This window comes from Leucoraja erinacea, chromosome 29 (assembly GCF_028641065.1).
Source record: "Leucoraja erinacea ecotype New England chromosome 29, Leri_hhj_1, whole genome shotgun sequence".
In the NCBI taxonomy this organism is placed as follows: domain Eukaryota; kingdom Metazoa; phylum Chordata; class Chondrichthyes; order Rajiformes; family Rajidae; genus Leucoraja; species Leucoraja erinaceus.
The window spans coordinates 12,215,436-12,241,426 of NC_073405.1; the positions used below are offsets into that span (position 1 = coordinate 12,215,436).

At 42.8% G+C, this 25,991-nt stretch overlaps 1 protein-coding gene and 1 long non-coding RNA gene across 4 annotated transcripts in view; one reads left to right on the top strand and one right to left on the bottom strand.

Annotated features, from left to right (window-relative positions):
- The window catches only part of nfic (nuclear factor I/C), a 436,656-nt gene that overhangs the window by 338,804 nt on the left and 71,861 nt on the right, over positions 1 to 25,991 (bottom strand). The gene's annotated exons all lie outside the window — the stretch shown is intronic.
- Positions 2,736 to 4,623, top strand: LOC129711169 (uncharacterized). The gene is made up of 2 exons (XR_008725789.1): positions 2,736 to 2,951; positions 4,086 to 4,623. It is a non-coding gene; the product is annotated as an uncharacterized LOC129711169 (long non-coding RNA).

Genomic DNA, 25,991 nt, shown 5'->3' on the forward strand with positions numbered 1-25,991 from the left:
ATGCAGAAAGTCTGTGATATTATTTTCCCTTTATGTACAGAATATCGGAATCAAGAACCAGATGGCATAGGCAAAGTTGAATAGACCTGAGAGGCAACTTTTTTCACGCAGTGTATGGAATGAGCTGCCAGAGGAGGTAGTTGAGGCAGGGACTATAACAGCATTTAAAAGACACTTGAAGAGATACATGGATAGGGAAGGATCAAAGAGATGTGGACCAAACGCGGGCAAATATGGCTATAGATTGTCAATGGTTATAGGGGAGAAGACAGGAGAATGGGGTTGAGAAGGAAAGATAGAACAGCCAATGTGGCCTAATTCCGCTCGGATGGCCCATGAATGTATGACTTTATGTTAGATGATGGATCTTGGTCAGCATGGCCGAGTTGGGCCGAAGGGCCTGTTTCCCTGCTGTATGACTCTAACTCGACTCAGAGTAGAAAGCTCAAGAAGCTATTGGTAAATCCAAACTGGAACCTACATTCTTTGGGGAATTACAATTTTGAAAGCTCGGAGTAACATTATAAATCACCTTTCATACAAAAACATATTTCATAACCATAATACAGCAAAGTTAGTGTTTGGGGCCTAATGGAAGGTGAGAGTTAATGCCTCAGAATGTGGTTAACTTGCCAAGATGCCGATAACTGGCACCTGAGAGTTTTAGTAACACATCCTGAATATTTCAGTTTACTCTGTAATCCGAGTCTCTCTCTTGTAATCCCAGTGGACGGAAAGGATGGTTTTATTTCCTCCTGGTGAGTAAATATTACAAAACACACCGATTATTTCACTCCTTGCTTCCAGCCCAACGTCTCTCACTGAGCCCCGTGGCTCTCGTGATAACTGAACGTACATTCTTGAATGGACTCATTTCGCTTTAGTGCGAGTGGATGCCTGGAGACCGGGGTACCTGGATTTCATTCGTGTCAGCTTCGAACGAGCAACAATAGTTCAACTCTAGCAACTATCAAATTAGAAGTTTAACTTCGCAATCGTAAAATATCATGTGCCCGACATAACGGCGCAGCAAATTCGAGTCACACCCCCCATAATTCCAGTTTACTACAACATCAACTTTTATTTCACTACTCCATCTCAAAATTTAAACTAAACTGATTATTTTCTTTGTCTTCTTAATGAAGTAGTTATGGGCCCGCGGTGCTTGCAATTTAGTGTTCTGCGCAGAAGCTGTTGTTCAATGAAAAAAAAATTAAGGCGAGGGGGCAAGATTTAACAGGAACAGATGCTGCCCGACCTGCTGAGTATTTACAGCATTTTTAAGTTAAGGAGTCATACAGCATCCAGCACGGAATCAAGCCCTTTGGCCCAATTCGCCCATGCCAACCAAAATGCCTCATCTAGGCTAATCGCATCTGCCAACGTTTGGTCCATATTCCTCTAAATCTTTCCTATCCATGAACCTGTCCAAATGTATTTTAAATGTACTTACAGTACCTGCCTCACCCACTTCCTCTGGCAGTTTGTTCCATAGACCCACCACCTTCTGTGTGGAAATGGTTGTCCCTTCGATTCCTATTAAATTGTGTCTCTCTCCCCTGAAACCCATGCCATCTGCTTCTTAATTTCCCTGCCCTGGGTAGAAGACTGTGCATTCCATCTATTTACCTTCATGACTTTACACACCTCCATATGATCACTCTTCAGCCTCCTGCACTCCAAGGAACAAAGTCCAAGCCAGGCCAACCACTCCCCCTCCCCCCCCCACAAGTCCTGGCAACATCCTTGTAAATTGTCTCTGGACTTTCCAACTTAATAACATCTTTCCCGCAGCAGGGTGACCAAAGTAGGAAAGCACATCTAATCGAAAGAAACATAGAAATGACTGTAAACAGATAATTAAATATTTTATTGGAGGTTTCTACCGTTTGAAATAAATGGCTCGACTTTCAATTAAGATTTATTACTGACTCTCCAATAATTTACTATTCAATACACAGAGAATGATTTAGTTTAGTTTAGAGATGCAGCGTGGAAACAGGCCCTTCGGCCCAGCGAGTCTGCACAAACCAGCGATCCCCGCACATTAACACTACCCCACACACACTATTTTACATTCATACGTAGACAAAATTGCTGGAGAAACTCAGCGGGCGCGGCAGCATCTATGGGGCGAAGGAAATAGGCAACGTTTCGGGCCGAAACCCTTCTTCAGACTGGTCATACGTCATTAACCTACGTCTTCGGAGTGTGGGAGGAAACCGAAGATATCGGAGAAAACCCGCATACGTCACGGGGAGGACATGCAAACCTCAAGGACTTACAAGGACCTTATCATAGATGATGACACGCTGTTTGTTATACTATCCCACTATCATTGAGTCAGCCAGAATCTGCTACCTGAGACATCAAGCTATGAAACTGATGGACTATGAAACAACTTCCGTGACTATTCCTCTCGTCAGTGGTAACTGAACCCCCAATGAGCAGAATACTAATGCTGAAGCTCTTTGGCCAATTTCAACCAGAAGTGACCCATTTCTTTTCTCCCTTGGACATACAGAGTAGGACAGTCCAGCACGGGAATGGGACATATATCCCACGATATGCAGGTTTTCATATTGTGATAAGAAAATGCCAAACTGCAGAAGGCTGATTGAAACCTGGAATCAACCGATGCTAAACTGAGATAGACTGACCTCCCCACCATCGAAGGGATCTATCGGAGACGCAGCCTCAAAGAGACAGTCAATATGATCAAGGAACCACACCACCCTGGCCAAAGATCGTAGAGGGACAAGATAGACCACTCCTCGAAAAACGCGTAGTATGACGTGTGTGACCGTCGACGCCATATTGTTAAGCATTTATTGGGCTGTAATGGCGTCCTCAGCTAAATCTACATCTCACTGCTCCGCTATCAACTGTTCTAATCGTAAATCTAAACGACCAGTGCTGTCATTCTTTAGGTTCCCCAATAAAAAAGAAAGGTAAGAATATATTATTATAATTTTCAGTCGATATTCTGTCGTGAAAATGTTATTTTCTGTTCTCCCATCAACAGCCATTGGGAAATGGGTTTGTCGGTACATTATAAAGTTATTAGACTTATGTTTAATAGATCTTTACTTACCATAATAATAAAGACAGTTTTAACACTTCTGTACATTTTAGGTTTTGTTCTTGTAAGGGATTTATTTCCAAAATATGGCCCGCGGACACATTAGGCCCAGTGGCCACGGGATTTTTCGAGCTCAGATTCGTGTCCGAGAATGCGGCGGCTGTTACCTATTATATCCCTCGAATTGCCGAGACATCACAAGCAAAGATCACAACCCCGCCGTGATCACAAGCCCGCCCATTCAAATATTATGCAACTCTGCTCTATCATCTGTGGGTGCAATGGTGGGTCGGGGGGTTAGGCGGCGGCGGCCGCAATGAAAGATACGAGAGCAGCTCTGCTCTATAATCTTTGGTAGTAATGGGACGGCTGCGCGTTATAATGTGCTATCGTTCCACTCCCTCTCCCCCTTCTTTCCCTCCCCCCTCCCCCCCCCCCCCTCTCCCTCTCCCCCAATCTCCCTGTCCCCCTTCTCCCTCTCCCCCCTTCTCCTCTCCCCCCCTTCTCCCTCTCCCCCCCTTTTCCCCTTCTCCCTCTCCCCCTTCTCCCTCTCCCCCCATCTCCCTCTCCCCATCCCCTCTCCCCCATCTCCCCATCTCCCTCTCTCCCTCTCCCCCTTCTCCCTCTCTTCTGTCTCCCCTCTCTTTCGATCTCTCTCTCCCCCCTCTTTTCTCTCGTTCTCTCTCTCTCTCCTCTCGATCTCCCTCCCTTCCCTCTCTCCCTCCCTTACCTCTTCGTGAGAGTTGGCAGCTCTGCTATGCCTTGGGTCCAAAAGAGGATAGAAAGAAAATACTTAATGGTCTTTGTAAGAAGATTTTAATAAGCTCTTCTACATTTAAGGTAAATTGACATATTAGAGGCAAAATACATCTTCAACATACAGATCTCCACACAACTGAAAACAATTGCATTTAAGTGATATATCATCCATTGTTCAGGCATGTAGTTATGATCATCTTTCTTCTTATTAGTTAATCCTAAATGATATCTCCTGTAATTTCAGATGTCAACAGTGGGTCCAGAATACTCATCGACAAGATCTCCTGCACCGAACTGCAGAGTATTTGTCAAATAACTGCCGTCTTATGTACATTGTGTGAAATTGTGATTTGTTAACTGCACAAAACTAATGCAAATGGCGATACATGCCTGCATTTGGCCCATACCCCTCTAAACCTGTCCTAACCATCAAATAACCTAACAGAACTGTCATGAGGAAAGATTTAAAAGACTAGGCTTGTATTCACTGGAGTTTAGAAGGATGAGGGGGGATCTTATCATATTGTTTACAGTGTACTATGTTTACAGATTCTGTTGTGCTGCTGAAAGTAAGAATTTAATTGTTCTATCTGGGACAAGCTAGATGCAGGAAAATTGTTCTACATGACAATAAAACCCTCTTGTTAGATGCAAGGGGATCTTATAGAAACATCTAAATGAATAAAAGGACTGAACAAGCTAGATACAGGAAAAATGTTCCCAATGTTGGGCGAGTCCAGAACCAGGGGCCACAGTCTTAGAACAAAGGGGAGGCCATTTAAGACTGAGGTGAGAAAAAACTTTTTCACCCAGAGAGTTGTGAATTTGTGGAATTCCCTGCCACAGAGGGCAGTGGAGGCCAAATCACTGGGTGGATTTAAGAGAGAGTTAGATAGACCTCTAGGGGCTAGTGGAATCAAGGGGTATGGGGAGAAGGCAGGCATGGGTTATCGATTGGGGCTGATCAGCCATGATCACAATGACGGGCAGTGCTGGGTCGAAGTGCCAAATGGCCTCCTCCTGCACCTATTTTCTATATTTCTAAAACACTCATCCAGCAATCCTCGAGCCCACCAGCTCATCCCGTAGTCAATTCATCAGCTTTTCCATAAGAACTTCCATCAGTTCTTGCAAAAGAATGACAATCAGCCAATCTCGATTACCCTCAGCCCATCAAGCAGTCCCTTAATTCGCACAGAAGTCTGAACTATTGAATGCTCACTGCATCTCTTTCCATGTCAGCAAGTTAATATCCAGCTGCATATGAACCATGTGAAAAATGAATAAATAGATGCATGTGGTGCAGTGATTTGTGCAGCACTATAGGCCTGGAGACCAAGAGGAGTTCACCATTGAACGGAGTTTGAACGGGGGGCTTGAGGCCCCCGACCGAGGAAGAACAAAAGGAAGGGACTTGAACTTTATTTCGCCTTCCATCACAGTGAGGAATGTGTAGGAGTCACTTTGGTGAATGTCCGTATTAAAATGTGTTTTTGAGTGCTGTTGCTTTTAATTGTATGACTGACCTGGCCAATGAAATTCCTCGTATATTGCAAAAAACATACTTGGAAAATAAAATCTGATTATGATTCTGAAAAGCCTTTCCCTTCCATACTCTTTCCTCTCTTTGATCTTTTTGCAGCTGACTGCCTTTCTGTACATGTTGCAAGAGATTGTCGCGGCATCCAGCATCCTCGGAGAATGTAGAATTAAAGGCAGTTTTAAAGATGGTTATTTGCCTCAAAATTGGGTTATTGTATCTCCAGAACCTCCCCAGAGGCTCTGGGAGACACAAGGTTCAAGAGGGAACACAAAAATCCTAATTAGGAAGAATATTAAGAGTAAGATTTTCAATTAAAATACTGTAATTGATGGAAACTTGCCTTTAAATTGGTTCCTGGATGAAACCCTGATGGTTCTCACATTGTCTCTTTAAATTTACTCTCCTTTTCACACTTGCATTAAAACACACAGCCACCACCATTCACAGTGATACTGCCCGGCAGTCTCATAATTACAGTCTACACAGCTACCTTGACAGCCACACAAAATGATGTAAATAAAAATTGTTTTCCTGTTTAAGAAGTTCAATTGAGAATTATTTGAAATTGTGGGGGTTGATACAAAATACTGTTGACCCACAAATGTGTTGATATGAGACATTCACATTTAAAAAATCCATGTCGCAAAAAAAGCAAGAAGGTGCCCATGTTATTTGACCAACTTGCCAGATTAATTAAAATATACACAATACACAATACAATTTATTTGTCACTTGAACCTCATAGAGGTTGTTGGAGCCCCCGGCGTGCGCTAGAAAAGTGCCGCAGCCATTTAAGCCACGCCGGGCGATGATGTAAGGCCCCGCTCCAGGTCATCCTCGACCCCCGCTACTCGGGCGGAATAATTTGCCGTTGCGGAAGCCCCGAAAAGCGGTCTCCCAGCAGGGACCCGCAGGCTCCGATATTACTGTCTGCCAGGCCTGCGGTTGGAGCCTCCGAATCTCCGGGGCTCGGGTCACAGCAGCGCATGGGTACATATGTAGGTATGTATGCATTAGTTTTGCTCCTAATTCCCTTTTCAAAATCATTAATATATATGGTAAACAGTTGCAGCCCCAACACCAAGCCTTGTGGCAAAAAAATCCAGAAGATTAGTCAAACATGATTTTCCTTTCATAAATCCATGTTGACTTGGACAGATCCTTTTACTGCTATCCAAATGCCCCATTATTGCATCTTTAATAATTGACTCCAGCATCTTTCACACCACCAAAGTCGGGCTAACTGGTCTGTAATTTTCCGTTTTCTCTCACGCTCCTTTCTTGAAAAGTGGGATAGCATTAGCTATCCTCCAATCCACAGGAGCTGATCGTAAATCTATTGATCGTTGGAAAATGATAATATATATAAATATATATGTATGTGTATATATGCATGTATGTGTATATATGCATGTATATGTGTGTATATACGCATGTGTATATATATATATATGTTTATATATGTGTATATATGTATGCATATAAATGTATCAATATGTATGTGCATTTGTGTATGTGTGTATATATGTGTGTGTATAAATATATATATATGCATATATTTATTATTACTATATAATTATATATATAATTGCCTTTATGGTTTATGTATATCATCTTACAAGACAAATAAATTAATAGTGATGATTTAAATCAAAGTTGCTTCTGATACATGAGAATAAACTATTATCTCTAACTTGCCTCTCACACACAGACACACATTCATATAAATATATTAAATATATATACGTTAAATTTAATTTTTTGCAGTGTGTGTTAAAGCAATACAATGCAAGGGAAACTACACAAAGGAGGGGTCTGTTCCCGCTACAAGATACTTGAGGATCTTTGCTTTGGATCAAAGATTATAGCGGAGCTCTATAATCTTTGCTTTGAATCACAGCGGGTGGAATACCGGAAGTCGAGTGTCGCTGTAACAAATGGCGGCCGTGACGTTCCGTTGCGTACTACACGTCAGCCCATTGAATTTCGAAGGAGTGGTCTATCTTGTCCCTCTACGATCTTTGACCCTGGCCACGCTCCCATTTTGTTCCTACCATTGAGAAGAAGGCACAAGAGTCTGAAAACCGTGCCGACCAGGTTTAAGAATAGCTTCTTCCCAACAACCATCAGGCTCTTGAAAACTGCATAACACAAACAAAACTATGAACTATGAACAGTCTTAGTTGCACGGAAGTCTTCAGGTGTTTTGAACTAATATTGAGGTTTTAAACATACAGTATTGATTTTTGTTGTTGCTAATTATGTTATCTATGAGTAGTGTGTTTGCAGGCCTGTTATGCTGCTGCAAGTAGGAATTTCATTGTCCCAATGTCAGTTTGGGCAGCAAGATGGCGCAGCGGGAGAGTTCCTGCCTCGGGACCCGGGTTCAATTCTGACCACCGGTGCTGTCTGTACGGAGTTTGCACGTTCTCCGGTTGCTCCGGTTTCCCCCCACACTCCAAAGCCGTGCAGCCTTGTAGACTAATTGGCTTGGTCAAGTTGTAAATGGTCCCTCGTGTGTGTAGGATAGTGTTAGTGTGCAGGGATTGCTGGTCGGCATGGATTCGGTGGGCTGAAGGGCCTGTTTCTACGTTGTTTCTCTAAACTAAACTAAACTATACTAAACTAAACGACAATCTTGATCTTTTAGTTAAGTTTAGAGATACAGCGCGGAAGCAGGCCTTTCGGCCCATCAAGTCCACGCCAACCAGCAATCCCCGCACATTAACACCATCCTACACACACACACACTAGGAACAATTTTCAATTTTACCAAGCCAATTAAACGTCTTTGGGGCGAATGAGGAAAGCGGAGCTCCAGAGGAAAACCCACGCAGGTCACGAGGAGAATGTACAAACTCCGTGCAGACAAGCTCCCATAGTCAGGATCGAACCCGGGGCTCTGGCTCTGTAAGGCAGCAACTCAGCCTCTGCCCTTGACTCTTAAATTCACTGGTAGAGTTCCTGAATGAATCTGAACTGAGAATGTTGTTTATTTTAATGAATGATTAATATGAGAGCAGTGGACATTCGCCACTGATATTATGTTGTGATCTACAGTGGAAACTATTTTCCAACATATGGCCTGTTTTCAGCCAATCCCATCACGTGCCTCTCCCCAAGTTTTATTGTTGAGTTCTCACAGACTAGGTGGTTGGATCGCTGTGCATCCAGTTATCTAAAAATGTCTCTGATACATAACTGATTGAGGTTTTGTAACACTAACATCTGGTATTGCATAAAAACAAAATGATTTTGGAAACAAGTAAATCAAAAACAGGCTGGGCCGTGTAAGAAACAGCAGATGCAGTTCAGAAACTTACTCAAGGTTAACACCAACTTTCATTTTGAAAATAAGAGTAATGCCAATGTATGTAGCAGTTTTTAAACACTGTGATACCACTGTCTTTTACTTTGGGTTTTAGTTTAAAGCTACAGCATGGAAACAGGCCCTTTGGCCCACTGAGTCCATACTGACCATCGATCACCCGTTTGCAGTAGTTCTATGTTATTACACAAAAAAGACACAAACTGCTTGAGTATCTCAGCGGGTCAGGCAGCATCCCTGGAGAACATGGATAGGTGTTTCGGGTCAAGCCACTTCTCATCCATGTTCTCCAGAGATTATTTTTTTTGTAAACAGCACCTGCAGTTCCTGGTTTTCTTTGTTATCTCACTTTTTCATTACCTACGCACTAGGGGCAATATACAGACGCCGATTAACTTACAAATCCCCACGTCTTTGAGATGTGCGAGGAAACGAGAGCACCCAGAGGAAACCCAAGCAGTCACAGGGAGAATGTGCAAACTCCACACAGACAGCACCTGAAGAGAGGATTGAACTCAAGTCTCTGATGCTGTGAGGCAGCAGTTCTACCAGATGCACCACTGTGCCACCTTGAATGTCTGTGCCCAGGAGTGGAAAGAATTATCTTGCACTAAATGTTATTCCCTTTATCTTCTATCTGTACACTGTGGGCTGCTTGATTGTAATTATGTATAGACTTTCCACGGACTAGACAGCACGCAATAAAGCTTTTCACTGTACCTTGGTACACTTGACAATAAACTAAAACTAAACTAGAGAGAAATAGGGTCAAATGTGCGCAAATAGCACTGGCTTAGCTGGGGCATCTTGGTTGGCGTGGACAAATTGGGCTGAAGGACCTGTTCTCACACTGTATGACTCTATGCCTTAACAAGAATGAGTGGGTGCAAAAGATGGTACATTTAATTACTGGTTGCAAGCACAATTTGTCTGATTCTGCTGAACTTTGATGTCGAGCACAGGCAGCACACAGCTGGTGCATGAATCCGTTCTTGGTGTAGGTATTTCAGATGTGGTTTTAGGCATTTTGTGAAACATGACTTATTTATTCCACTGTTTGTCTAACTGAGAGTACACCTGTCAGTTTTTTAAAACTAACTTGGACACAACCGGGGTTACATCTGAAGAAATACTTCCAACCCTTAAGAAATTTGGCTGTGACTCAAAAAGCGAATTTCAAAATATACTATGATCATGGGATTAAACAAAATGAAGAAAATAAGCAAATTAGTTTGACCACTTATTCCCTGAAGACAGCAAAAAGTTGTTATAGCACAGTACAATACAATAACATGTTTAACGGAAGAAGTGGGGGGGGGATTGAGTGATTTAACAATTATTCACGATCAATAGTCCAGATGTAAAATATTAATTAATTGTGGATTTAATGGTATTCTAAAAGAGATTTGGAATAGTAATATTTAAGAAGTGTAGAAGAAAAATATTTTGGCTTACTGAGGTCAAATGGGGTGTGAAGATAGTACAAGAGGGTGTGGAGCGAAGCTGTGGAGAGGTTGAGAGAGAAGAATTGGGGTAGAGGATGAAAGGACAGACCCAGGGCCAAGGAGGGGAGGAATGAAGGGCAGAGAGAAGGCAAATTAGAGGGAGAGAGGGGTTGTAGTGGCAGGGAGAAGCGCACTGGAGGATGAATAGTGGAATGAACTGTGGAATTCTCTGCCACAGAAGATAGTTGAGGTCAGTTCATTGGCTATATTTAAGAGGGAGTTAGATGTGGCCCTTATGGCTAAAGGGGGTATGGAGAGAAGGCAGGTATGGGATATGAGTTGGATGATTCGCCATGATCATATTGAATGGCGGTGCAGGCTCGAAGGGCCAAATGGCCTACTCCTGCACCTATTTTCTATGTTTCTATGTAATAGAGGGTAGCGAGAGAAGGAATGGGAGAAAAGAGGATGACAGTGAGGATGGTGAGAAGGGGAGCAAGGGAAAGGGTTGTGAGCAGAGAGTTGGATGTAGGGGTGAAGAGAGGAACAGTGGCGAGCGGAAGAAGGGGTAATGAAAGGAATGAGAGAGGGGAGTGATAGTTAGAGGAAAGAGGAACATAGGTCATAGAATAGTACAGCACTGGAACAAGCCCTCCTTGCTGAACATGAAGCTTAATATCCTCTGTCTACACATGATCCATATTTCTCCGTTCCCCACATATCCATGTGCTTGTCTAAAAACCTCTTAAATGCTACTATCGTATCTCCCTCCACCACCACCTGCACCCATACTCACTGTTTTACAGCTGGTCATCTCACAGCATCTGTAGATACTGAATGTTGAGGTCATCAGACTTTTGGAAATAAATTGTGCAGTTCTGGTGGCCCCATTACAGGAAGGATATGGAGGCTTTGGAGGGGTTGCAGAAGTTCACCAGAATACTGCCTGAATTAGAGTGTATTCGCTATATAGAGAGGTTGGACAATCTAAAGTCTGAAGAAGGGTTTCGGCCCGAAACATTGCCTATTTCCTTCACGCCATAGATGCTGCTGCACCCGCTAAGTTTCTCCAGCATTTTTGTGTACCTTGGACAACCTTAGATAGCTTTATCTGGAGCACAGCAGGTTGTGAGGTGACTCTGGTAGAAGTATACAGAATTGTAAAAGGCATAGATAGGGTATGCTTTTTTCCCTAGGGTGGAAATATCAAAGATTAGAAGGCATAGCTTTAAGGTGAGAAGGGCAAAGTATAAAGGAAATGTGCAGGGCAAGATTTTTACACCAAGAGTGGTGGGGGCCTGGAACATGGATATGCGGGGAATGGAGGGATATGGTCCATGTGCAGGCAGGGGATTTGTTTATGTTGGTATCATGTTCAGTACAGATATAGCTGGCCGAAGGGCCTGTTCCTGTGCTGTACTGTTCCATGTTCTCTGAACTGATCTACTAACATGAGTTGGTATCCCACAAAGACAGCCGGTGAATTTAAATTCAAAGTAAATATGCCATGTAATTTGGAAAGACTGGGTTCACTAATAATGGGCATGAACCTATCAGCTGTTTTTCTGAGATAGACACAAAATGCTGGAGTAACTCAGCGGGACAGGCAGCATCTCTGGAGAGAAGGATTGGGTGACATTTCGGGTCGAGACCCTTTTTCAGACTGTTTTTTTGATATATTTCAGTAAAGGAAAGTTATTGTCTCAAGTGGCTTGACCTGTATGTGACTCTGGACTTTCAGCAAAGTGAGCGACACTTAAATGATCGCCGAAATCCTGAGCAAGGGAATTAGGGATGGATTATAAATATGATCTTGCCAGTAATGTCTCCATCGTGTGAAAGAACTATAAAACAAATTGCTGGCAGCAAAATGTTCAAAGTGCAAAGCTTACTATTTGGTCCTAATTAACAGCAGTGATCGGCAGAAACAAGGATATAGAAATATCAACAGACGCAAGGAGCTGAAGATGGTGGTTTATTTTAAAAAAATACACAAAGTGCTGGAGTATCTCAGAGGATCCAGTAGCATCTCTGATGAACATGGAGAGTTGATGTTTCGGATTGGGTCCCTTCGTCAGACTGATTGTGGTGGGTGGAGAACTCTGGGTGAGGCAGGACTAATCCAGGCAAGTGATAGGTGGCTACAGGTGAAGGGGGGTATAAAAATATCATTTGATCCAGTTTCTAAGGGGTTCGGGTGTTAACCAGTGAAGATAAACTGTCTCTTTATTGCAAATCGAAAAGCAAAATATCGGAGCTGTGGGTAATCTGAAATTAAAAACAACCAGCAAATACTAGGGTACACAGCTGGTTAGGCAGCATCTCTAGAGACAGTAACCAAATTAACATTTCAAATCAATGACCTTTTATTAGAATGTTTCTCTGTTTCTTAATTCAGTTTCTCTCTCCACAGATGCTGCCTGACCTGCTGATTATTTTCAAGTTTGCCTGTACTGTCTCATTATTAAGGACCCTTCTTAGGCAAGCCCAGCTAAAGTTGATCACTTTGATGATAGAAACAGTGTTGGCATTGCTTTGATGCCTCATTATTGGCACTGCCTTTATGACAGGAAGTCAACGTGCAGCTCGAAGAGACTATGGTTAGGCCGCATTTAGAGTACAGCCTGCATTTCTGGTTGCCCCATTACAGGGAGCATGCATTGGCTTTGGAGAGATGTGCAGAAGAGGTTTACCAGAATACTTCCAGCCTGAAGAGAGGTCCCGACTGGAAATGTTAACTATCCATGTTCTTCAGAGATGCTGCCTGACTCGTTGAGTTACTCCAGTACTTTGTGTCCTTTTACCAGAATGCTGCCTGCATTAGGGGAATTAGCTACAAGGACATGTTGGAGAAACTTAATTGTCCTCTATGAACACCAGAGGTTGAGGGGAGACCTGATAAATGTATATAAAATTATGAGAGGCATAGATAGGGTAGACGGTCAGAACCTTTTTCCTAGGCTGGAAATGTCAAAGACCAGAGTGTATAGCTTTACCCTGATAGGGGAAAAGTTTAAAGGAGCTGTGTGGGGCATTTGTTTTATACAGTGGGCGATGGGTGCTTGGAACACTCTACCAGGAGTGGCGACTGACCAGCACACTAACACTATCCGCCAATAGACAATAGACAATAGGTGCAGGAGCAGGCCATTTGGCCCTTCGAGCCAGCACCGCCATTCAATGTGATCATGGCTGATCATCCACAATCAGTACCCCGTTCCTGCCTTCTCCCCATATCCCCTGACTCCGCTATTTTTACGAGCCCTATCTAGCTCTCTCTTGAAAGCATCCAGAGAACCTGCCTCCACCACCCTCTGAGGCAGAGAATTCCACAAACTCACCACTCTCTGTGAGAAAACGTGTTTCCTCGTCTCCATTCTAAATGGCTTACTCCTTATTCCTAAACTGTGGCCCCTGGTTCTGGACTCCCCCAACATCTGCTGCACACACTAGAGACAATTTTACATTTACACCAAGCCAATTAACCTACAAACCTTGAAGTGTGGGAGGAAACTGAAGATCTTGGAGAAAACCCACACAGGTCACGGAGAGAACGTACAAACTCCGTACAAACAAGCACCTGTAGTCAGGATCGAACCCGGATCTCAGGCGCTGTAAGGCAGTAGTTCTATTGCTATGCCACTGTGCTGCCCCAATATTTAATGGATATGAAGAGAATGGAGGGATATGGGTCACATGCAGGCTGTGTGTGATTAGTTTAAATTGGGATCATGTTCAGCACAGATATTGTGGGTCGAAGGGCCTGTTCCTGAGCTATTTTCTTCTGTGTTCTGTGTTATATGATTCATTATGACTCATTGTATTCATTGGAAAGGAAGCCACCAATTCTGATGAACTTTGAGTCATGAAGAAATAGTAAACTCTCCCTTAGGACTCAGATGCTGATCTGTAATGTCTGCTTTTCCGAGTCTGTTGTAGGCCTGTGGTTCTGGCCACTTGCTCATTGCACTGGTGCCTACAATGGACCTTTGATTTGCGATTCCACCCAGAGCCACCGTCTCCATTCACTGCTCGCGTTGGCCCCAGTTTCTCACATCAATGATGGAGGCTTTCAGCAGACATGAAAGACTGCAGATGCTGGAATCCGGAGCCAGACACAAAGTGCTGGAGGATCTCAGCGGGTCAGACAGCATCTATGGAGGGAGTGGATAGTCGACGTTTTGGGTTGAGGATTTTATATCCTTTTCAGTCACACAACCATAGAAGAAGGGTCTCGACACAAAACGTCACCCGTTCCTTCTCTCTGGAGATGCTGCCTGTCGCGCTGAGTTACTCCAGCATTTTATGTCCATCTTCGGTGTAAACCAGCATCTGTAGTTCCTTTCTACACAACTAAATTAAAATTTAGGCTCCCTGTTGTTTTTTTTTCCCTGGCACATTTCCCACTGCAGTGAATCATTGGAGAGAGGCAGTGAATCCAGCCATCTTTTACCTTGTCCACTTGCCCAAGCCAGGAGCAGGAATAGCTATTTTCTTACAACCATCAGGTTATAAACCAAACTGCACAACCCTAATCTTTTCACTCTTTTGTAGAATGTAAGTGTCATTTTGGTGTGTTTGTCCGAGTCTCTGGGTCTGTGATGTTGTGGAAAAAGATTTTCATTGTACCTGTACCTCAATGCACTTGTGCAGATCTCAATAAATTGGACTTAATTTGAGCAGCATCTCATATTCCTGCTTGAGTAGCTAACAACCTAACAGTATAAACATTGACTTCTCCAATTCTAGGTAACCTCTAACAACAGTGGCTGTACAGTGGCACAACAGTTGCTGTTCTACAGCACCAGAGATCGGGTTCGATCCCGACAACGGGTGCTATTTGTACAGAGTTTGTACGTTCTCCCTGTGATCGCGTGCTTTTTCTCAAGGTGCTCTGGTTTTCTCCCACATTCCAAAGACCAACAGGTTTGTAGGTTAATTGGCTTCAGTTGGTTGGAAAATTATATCTAGTATGTGTAGGTTAGTGGACAGGGTGCTCGCTGGTCAGCATAGACTCGATGGGCTGAAGGGCCTGGTTCCCTGCTGTATCTCTAAAGTCTAAAAGTCTAACCTTCCCCTCCCCATTCACCCCCAATGGCATCCTAACAGCCTCCACCACCCCCTTCCCCTGTGCCCCAAATGAACCTGCAACCTGTTTCTCCACATCCCCTCCCACCTCCATTCCTCCCTCTGGCTTCTCAACTCACAACTATTCAATCCTTTTCAATCACACCTTTTTTTCTGCCCATCTCTGTCCTTTGTCCAACCACCTGCCCACCAACATCACCCCCCCCTCCCCCCCACCGTCTTTGTTCATTTGTTACCTGCCACGCTTGTCCTGCCCCCCCCTCGCTTCCAGCTCCCCTCCCCCCCCAACATTCAGTAGGATCCTGACCCGAAACATCACCTATCAATGTTGCCTGCCTGACCCGCTGAGTTACTCCAGCACTTTGTGTTTAAAAGAAAACCCATATAACCTCCAGAGATCATTCTAATAATCGGCAGTTGGGCATATTTTCTAATAACAAGCACTCCTACAAAGAGTCAATGGGTTCCACAAATTAAAAGGGAAGCTGCAGATAAAAATCGTCTTTTCTCATTTTCTTTTAATTTAACGCATTGGTATTCAAAGCAGTGTAACAGCTTTTGGTGATTTGCCAAACCAGCTAGGAACCAAAGACAGGGCGACCCATTACATCCATCTCATTTACAGATGTACTGTGAGGCCATATTATTGGTCCTGGTACATTTTATGAACTTGGGACATCAATAATATGGCTACACCTATAACAACTAGGACTTGACTCTAGATATTGTCTCAGTGCACTACTGCTACACACTTGTACTGTATCCTAGATGTTTATCTAAGGTACCTAACTGCTTATGCATAGTGATACTTGGACTGAACTATATATAACAATTAATTTCACTGTACCTCGGCAGTGTACCTCGGTACATGACAAATAAAATGCCATTGAACCTTTGACCAGAGGACATCCACGTGATAACCAGACATGTTCTAATGCTCTTATTATTCTAATGTTCCAATGTTCTCATGTTCCAATTGCTGCATACGTTCTAAATACACATGATCTAATTTATTAATTTGTAGCAGACCTGACCACAGGAGATCCACATGATTCATAAGATCATGAGACATAGATGCAGAATTAGGTCCCTCGGCCCATTGAGAGCACTCCACCATTTGATCATGGCAGGTCTATTTTTTCTTCTCGTTCCCATTCTCCTGCCTTCTTCCCCTGATTGCTACACGTTCTTTTGGGCTTGTTCTCTCAATGTCCTGTGCTGGCTCACTTATACCGGGAGCATAGACCAAGGGAGAATGGTTTATTGGGTAGATGGTATTTGATCAAACATCAGCATGTTGAGAGCAGACGGCTTGGATTGTGTAGTTGGTAAAATACCTCAAATCCTGCAGTTGTTATTATTAAAGAACATATATTGAGATGAGAAAGAGCAAGTGTGGATGGTTTCTTTGGAATGCAACCCCTCCATAAAGTGTAGATGTATTGTACCATATATCTTTAAATATGAAGATAGATATTTATTTTAAATTGATCTCTCTCATGCTGGGGATGGTCAACTAGTCCATCATGTTGTGGCCCTTGCACTTTGTTATAATCTGCACTTTCTCAGCTGTAACACTATATATTGCATTCTGTTTGTTTTCCCCTTTTGCACTAACCAGTGTACTCATGTATGGTATGTATTACCTGGAGAACATGTAAAAGAAAGTTTTTCACTGTATTGTGGTACGTATGACAAAAATAAGTAAATAATAACAATAAACCAATAATCATACAGGAATGATTGTGGTGGCATTTGGATTGTTAGAATGACAGAGGCATCATTGTTTCTTAAATCCCAGTTTAGCCACAATTCCATGGTGTGTCTCTACCCGCCTCAGCATTCCAGGAATTCAAAGTTGAAAATACACAGATATTCTCTTGGATTTCCCTTGGTGTTTACAAGAATGATTCCAGGAATGAGTGGGGTGGTATCTGATGTGCGCCTGACACCACTGGGCCTAAACCAGGAGTTTAGAAGGTTGAGGGGGGGCCTCATTTAAACTTACAGAATTGTGAAAGGCATAGATAGAGTGGATGTGGAAAGGATGTTTCCACTGGTGGGAGAGTAGGACCAGGGCCTCAGAATTAAAAGGCGCTCTGTTAGAAAGGAGGTGAGGAGAAACATCTTTAGGCCGAGGGTAGTTAATCTGTGGAACTCATTGCCACAGAGGGTTGTGGAGGCCAAGTCAGTGGATATTTTTAAGACAAATTCTTGATTAGAACGGGTGTCAAGGGTTATGAGGACAAGGCAGGAAAATGGGATTAGGAGGCAGAGATCAGCCATGATTGAATGGTGGAGTGGACTCGATGGGCAGAATGGCCTAATTCTACTCCTATAACTTGTGAACTTGGGAAACAGTGAGCACTGTCGTACTTCAGCTGAGAATATCAATGATGAGCATAGAACAGTAGGAACAGGCCCTTTGACCCACTATGTCTGTGCCAAGACCAACTCCCATCTGCCTACACAAAATCCATGTCCCTCCATTTTCTGTATATCCATAAGCCATTCATGAAAGTCAGTTTTGTCATTAGGCATTAGTTGAGTCTCCACAGAAGTCAAGCGCATATAAAAAATATATATGTTCAACACACTTCATATATGTGTCTTGTGGCATTCCCCTGGGCATGGCCATTAATGCTGTATCAGAACCCTATTCCATTGGAATAGGCCAACCATCCAATACACCACCTGGGGAAAGGGAAGGTTCATGGAGTGAATCCCTGCCATATTTTCTCTAGGTTTAAGTTTAGGTTTATAATTGCCATGTGTACCAAGGTACAGGAAAAAGCTTATTTTTGTGTGCTATCCAATCAAATCAATAAATTGTACATATTAATACAATTGAACAAAACACAAGTACAAGAGAGAGAGAGAGATACGAGAATGCAGAATATAGTTCTCAGCATTGTCGCCTAACAGTTTCAGAGAAAACGTCCAATGTTTGCATTGAGGCAGGTTAGAGAATTGGGACTGTACCCCAACTTCTGGAAGGACCATTCAGAAGCCTGGTAAAAGGGGAAAAAAGCAGTCCTGGGTCTGGTGTTACGCTCTCTTCTGCTTCAGTATTTCATTCGCAATGGAGTAGGGAGCAAGAAGGAATGACCAGGCTGGAAAATGTCCTTGGTTATGTTTGCTGCTTTTCCAAGGCAGTGTGAAGTGCGGATGGAGTCAATGATGGGGAGTCTGGTCTGTGTGATGGACAGGACAACATCCACAATTCTGCCATTTCTTGCGTTCTTGAGCAGAGCTGTTCTCAATTCATGTTGCGATGCAACCCGACAGTGCGTTTTCTATGCTGTGACTGTAGAAGGTTGTAAGAGCTGGTGTTGACAGGCCAAACTTCCTCAGTCTCTGGAGGAAGGAGAGGTGTTGGTGTGCTTTGTTTGGCTGTCGCTTGAATGTGGTTGGTCCAGTCACTGACAGGCTCTAGGTTATAATATGATTTGATGTGCTACAGGATTGTCAACATGGTACTAAGTTGAATAGATGAGTATAATAAGATGTTACAAATATGTATATGGAGCAAGCATGGCAATAAACATGCAAAGGAAATCCTGGTTCCCTCTGCTTTTCAAACCCCACTTCAACTGGTTCCACCTATCACTTGCTCACTCCTGTCTCACCGTTCCCTCCCTGTGTCGTCCTTTTACTGGCTATCTTCCCTCCACATACACAGTCCCAATGCAGAGCTCCCACCTGAAATGATGACCATTCCTTTGCCACCACAGATGCTGCTTGAGCCACTGAGTTCCTCCGGCAGTTTGAGATTGAATTCAATGATCCCAGGACTGATTGGGATGAGCGCCTGGAGGCACTGGGCCTGTACTCGCTGGAGTTTAGAAGGATGAGTGGGGACCTCATTAAAACTTACCGGATAGTGAAAGGCCTGCATAGAGTCAATGTGGAGAGTCCAGGATCAGAGACCGTAGCCTAAGAATAAAAGGATGTACCTTTAGAAAGGAGATGACGAGGAATTTCTTTAGTCAGAAGGTGGTGAATCTGGGGAATTTATTGCCATCAATGGATTTTTTTTTAAGGCAGAGATTGATAGATTCTTGATTAGGGGTTATGGGGGGGGGAGGCTGGTGTGACAGGAGAATGGGGTTGAGAGGGAGAGATAGATCAGCCATTATTGAGTGGTGGAATAGACTTGATGGGCCGAATGGCCTAAAATCTGCTCCTAGACCTGATGAATTTTCCGAACTTATGAACTCCTGGAAGGTTGCTTACCCCGGGTGTCCCGAAGGTCCACTTGATAATAGTTGGCGGCAGTGATGAGCGTTGTTAGAGCAGTATGAATGACTGATTGCCATTACACGTTTTTTGTGGGCAGGTTAGTATTCCTCAGATACTCTGAGCGATGTTATTAGTAAATGCATGAAACCAATGCATCCTTTTGTTGTTGCCTTGTTGCAATGGAGGATGCGGTAGAGCATTAGAGTTCTTGCTCCTTTTCCTATCTCATTGTGAACTGTAGTAAAGTAGCATCAAAACAGACCACTGACAAAGAGATCCAGGTCTGTGCTGATACTCCATGGGTTTCCTTCCTAATCCCATTGACATACAGTAATGTCATCCTTTCTCTTTTACACTTTCATCCCGACTGTCCTTATAAGCAATTGTCCCAGCAACATTCCAAATACCTTTTTGTGTAATGATTTTCTTTGTGAATTCCCTATTCAATTTGTCAATGGCCACTAATGTTAAAGTCCTCCAAAAAAAAGTTACATTGGATTTTGGCTTTGCAAAAATCTGGAACAGAAAACACAAGAGTTACCTTCTGATATTCCAAAAATGATCCATTCTGCTTTTGGTACAAGTTTTATTTTAAATGATTTTGTGAAGATTTCAAATATTTTGTTCCAAAATTTTTGGATTTTTATACAAAAAACAAAAGAGTGCGCTATGGTAGCTTCTTGTGACTGACATTTATCACAAATGGGTGAGACATTGGGGAAAAGTTTATTTATTTTAGTTTTTGAATAAAATAGTCTATGTAATATTTTATATTGAATTAGAGTATGTCGTACGATGATCGAGCATTTATTCACATATAGTAAGTGTTTATCCCAGCTCTCTTTTGAAATTTTTATAGCTAGTTCTTGTTCCCAGTTTCTTCTAATACCATCAGTTGTAGGTATTTCTATATTTAAAATAATGTAGTATAAGTATGATATTAGATTTGCTGATCATTTTTGGAATATCAGAAGGTAACCCCGAATTAAACGTGTTTCAAAATAACTTACTTAATTACGGGCTAATAATGGGGAAAAAAAGCTTAGACTCAAATTTTGGAAAAATGCTCCAATACCAACAATAAAAATGTGGATTTCAAACATGTTCGAAACACTACACTTGGAAGAGATGAGACTCCTCCTAGCAGGCAAAGCCGACCACTTCCAAAAGACGTGGTCTGCATTTATGGAACTATTACAACAAAAATAAATTTAAAATATAAATGGTACCAGGATCGGTAACGGTAAATTGGTAAATCCTTTTTTGCAAGTTTTGTGTTACAATAGAGCGATTGTTTTTCCTTTTTTTTCTTTTCTTTCTAGGGTCTTATTTCCTTTCTTTACTTCCTTCTCCAACTTCCTCCCTAAGAGGCTTTCTTTTCCCAACACTTTCCTGCACCTTCACGATTCTTGCTCACTTTCCTTACTTCTTTTATTTCTATCTTTTTTAAAGCTCGAAAAATGAACTGGTACAACAAATGTAATAAGATCTATCTGATGTGTATTATTGTAATTTACTGTACTTCTAATAAAAATAAAATAAAAAATAAAAAAAGAAAACACAAGAGACTGCTGAAAATCTTGAGCTAAAAACAAACAGATGCTGGAATTCTGAGCAGTAACAAAATGCTGGAATATCTCAGCGGGCAAGGCAGTATCTGTGGAAGGGAATGGACAGATGATGTTTCAAGTTGGGACCCTTCTTCAGTCTAAAATATAAGTAATAGAAACATGGAGAGGTACAGCATGAGAAACAGGTCCTTTAATGAAACTAATCCTACAGTAACCCTCGCTTAGTCTCTTCTCATACTGATCAATTATTCCTTGATTAGTAAGGGTATCAGGGGTTATGGGGAGAAGGCAGGTGAATAGGGTTGAGAGGGAAAGATAGATCAGCCACGATTGAATAGCAGAGTAGACTTGATGGACTGAATGGGCCTATTCTGCACCTAGAATTTATGATTGTACACACTGGGGGTTAATTTACAAAGGCCAATGAATCTACCAATCCAGGCTTTTGTTGCCCCCCAATGTGGGAGGAAACCCTAGCTTCATGCAGGAGATTCACATGGTCACAGGGAGCCCGTGCAAACTCCACACAGACAGATCGTGATTGAACCCTGGCGCCGTGAGGCTGCGGCTCTCCCAGCTACGCCACTGCACCAGCCCAGCCACACCCTGTCGTCTTACTGACAGCATTTCAAAGAAATTTTACTCATAAAATTTTAAGATCCTATTATTTTGTTTTGCATTGCACACTACAATTACACAGCTGTGATTAATTAAAATATTTATTTTAATTTTGTAACCCATAAACAAAAACACAAATCTTTAACCCTAATTTTAACTCTGGTTGGGCTCTGGGTGAGGCAGAGAAAAACCATCTTCAAGTTGGCAACAATTAATTGCACAGTCTTATTTACAGTCAGTGCTCTGTCAAAACTGGCAGGCAGCCTACATGACCAAAGATAGATACAAAAAGCTGGAGTATCTCAGCGGGTCAGGCAGCATATCTGGAGGAAAAAAAATAGGTGATGTTTCGGGTCGAGACCCTTCTCAGCCATCCAAGTCCCGATTACCATTGAAGAGGGGAATTGGAGATGGGGAACTGATCAACTCGTATCCCGATACATTATCTGCTGAGAATATACCAGCATTTCACAATATAGAACACAAATGTTTTGACACAGATGTGGTGGGTGCCTGGAACGCACTGCAAGGGGTGGTGGTGGAGGCAGACACGATAGCGTTATTGGTGAGGATTCGTATAGGCGCATGGACATGCGGGAAATGGAGGGATATCGATCACGTGCAGGCAGATGAGATTAGTTTATCTTGGCATTATGTTTGGCGTGGTCATTGTGAGATGAAGTACCTGTTCCTGTGCCGTTCTGTTCTATGTTTCATTAGGACATCACTGCATCTGGAAAGATTGAGTTACAAGGAGAGGTTGGGTTGGCTGGGTCTTTTTTCCCTGGGGCTTTGGAGCTTGAGGGGTGACCTTGTGGAGGTGTGTAACATCATGAAGGGGCATTATTGATAAGGTGAATAGCCACAGTCTATTCCCCAGGGTAGGGGAGCCTAAAACTAGAGGGACCAAGTTTAAGCTGAGAAGGGAAAAATCTAATAATATCCTGTGGGGCAACTTTATCACAACAGTGGTTAGTGTGTATGTGGAACGAGCTGCCAAGGAAGTAGTCAAAGATAGACACAAAAAGATGGAGTGACTCAACGGGTGAGACAGCATCTCTGGGGGAAAGGAATAGGTGACGTTTTAGGTCAAGACCGACAATAAAGTAGTCAAGGCAGGTACAGTTATAAAGAAATTAAAAACATTTGCACAGGTACAGTGGTAGGAGTGCTTTGGAGCTAGTTGCAGGCAAGTGACACCAGCTTGATTATGCCCCTGTCCCACTTAGGAAACCTGAACGGAAACCTCTGGAGACTCCGGCAACCACCTGCAACCTCCGGGAACCGCACGGAAACCTTGGGTGGGGCGCAAAGTCTCCAGAGGTTTCCGTGGGACAGGGGCATTAGGCAGCTTAGTTGCATGGACAAGTTGGGCCGAAGGACCTGTTTTGGTGCTGTCTAGCTTTTTGACTCTGTTACACAAGCTTCTACTGACTGAACACTGAGGACAAATCCTCCAGAATATGATTGCCAACCGCAACGAGACTGAGATGGGGTCTAAATACTGGAAGTAGCCTTGAACTTGAACTGTTCTTTTCTGTCTTCTGTGCTCTAATATACCCTGCCCACACTCTCGGAAATGATAAGACTATTTAATGGGGGGAAAGTTACACAATACTTTAGTTCTCTTCATTGTTCCAAGTTCCAGCTCCTCTTCTGCAGTGTCCCTCGGCTCTCACTTCACTGAGTGTTTGATCTTCATTTCTGTTTGTTTAGGATCCGTTTCCCAGACAAATATGTAATGTAACACTTACCATCAGAATCCCTTGCAAAAACAATGTGACTGTAAATCTGCCGAGCCTTCCCTGTTCTATACTTATGGGATCGCTTATCTCTATAAAAACCCTTAACAGACTGGAGAATAAAGACACTGCTTCAAACATTCTGAGCTAATTTGATGCACAATTGTCACACGATATGAAAGAGACAGTGTCAAATAAGTGAAGAGATGGTAATATTGTTTTAGAGATTATTGCTTCAAAATTGGATTGGACCCATGTCTCGTCATCAACTAGTGCAGTGTGTGAGATGCAAGGAACTGCAGATGCTGGTTTATTTTTAAAAAAAAGACGCAAAGTGCTGGAGTAACATGGATAGGAACGCTTCAGGCCAAGTCTAAAGAAGGATCCTGACCGGAAATGTTAGCTATCCATGTGTTCAGGAGATGCTGCCTGACCCGCTGAAATTATTCCAGCACTTTGTGTTTTATTTCAGATGTGGTGACATGAACAGCAGGGAGAAATGCCCAGCCCCATTTTGTGAATGGCACGTTTCCTCACAGAGGTAATCTCCAGTGCAATCTATAAACTGACAGAAGAACTCAATGGGTCAAGCAGCATCTGTGGAGGAAAGGGACTGTGGACATTTTGGGTTGAGTTCCTGCAATGACCCTGATGCAGGGTCTTGACCCAAAAAATGACCTCTCGTTGACTTGCTGAGTCCTCCCAGCAGTTTATTGTAGCTCCAGTTGCCAACATCTGCAGTCTCTTGTTGCTGTACCATCAACTCTGAGCAAAAGTGAAATTGGAACAAATGGTGCTGGTTTCTGGTTGTTTAGCTTAGAGATACAACATGGAAACAGGCCATACGGCCACCGACTCCACACCAACCAACCTGTTCACAGGTACACAAAAATGCTGGAGAAACTCAGCGGGTGCAACTCAGCGGCAACGTTTTGGGCCGAAACCCTTCCTCAGATGTTTTGGCCTGAAACGTTGCCTATTTCCTTCGCTCCATAGATGCTGCTGCACCCACTGAGTTTCTCCAGCATTTTTGTGTACCTTCGATTTTCCAGCATCTGCAGTTCCTTCTTAATCACCTGTTCATACTAGTTCTATATTATTCCACTTTCTCATCCACTCCCTACACACTAGGATTCATTTACAGAGGCCAATTAAGCTACAAACTTGCACGTCTGAGATCTGGGAAAAAACTGGAGCATCTGAAAGAAACCCGTGCAGGCAAAATGAAGAGCGTGCAAACACCACACAGACATCACCTGAGGTCAGGATCGAACTCGGGCCTCCAGTGCTGTGAAGCAACAGCATTACCAGCTGTTATGGGGCATGTTTTGGGCATTTATCTATGTGCATGCTCTCTCAATGCATGAAAGGCTTCAACTGATCAAACACTTCAGCTATAGATAAATTATTAATACCATTTATATGAAATTTATCTTACACCTATTGAACTGGTACAAGCAGTAAACCATGAGGCGAATTATGTTTGGCCAGCAATGATTACTGTAAGTGCTCTAACTGAATCTTAATATTTACAATGACTAGTTACAGTAATACATTCCAACACAAAATCCGCTGAATGCACACAAACTTCCCACTATATTCAGTCTTAGCCACTGACTAAACATTATAGTTTTCTGTTCAGCCTTCCCTGGAATACACTCTATTCACATTATTTGGCATCTCTCGCCCCCCCTTCCTGATATTTATGTAGAAAGAACAAGCAGCTGAAGCACAATGCATGTTAAACCATCAGTCTACAACGAGTTTTATCGTTGTTGCCACACAGTAACAGCAGGGCCTGCAATTGCAAGCTAATAATTTAAGAAGCGGAAACAGATTTAGGTTTAGGTTTATTATGGTCATGTGTACTGTGTACAATGAAAGGCTTTGTTTTGCGTGCTATTCACTCCAATCAGATAATACTATACATAAATACAATCAAACCAAACTCAAGTATAATAATTAGAACAAAGTGAAAGATACAGAGTGCAGAATATAGTTAAAATATTATTAGAACAACTCGAAATGGTGCTAGAACATGTAGAACATTGTTTTTAGGCTTTAGATATACAGGCCCTTCAGCCCACAGAGTCTGCGCCGACCACCAATCACCCTGCACTATCCTACATACAAGAGACAATTTATAATGTTAACAACGTCAATTAACCTATGTCTTTGGAGCGTGTGAGGAAACCGGAGCACTCAGTGAAAACCCACCTGGTCATAGGGAAAATGTACAAACTCCATCCAGACAGCACCTGTGGTCAGGATCAACCCCGTAGTCTCTGGTGCTGCAAGGCACTGTGTGGCTGGGGTGGGAGATTGCAACCTTCACGTGGTCCACCCTGTTTCGACTAATGCAATCAACCCGACGTGCTCAAATAGATCAAATAGAACAAGTTGATCTACAACTTATAGGCTGTGCACGCCATATCGCCCTTAGTTAAAATAGTACGTTTGAGCTCCAGCCCGAAACGTCACCTATTCGTGTTTTCCAGGGACCCTGCTGCCTGGCGCAATGAGTAACTCCAGCACTTTGTGTCTCTTACAAGAGCAAGGTGATTACATTAAAC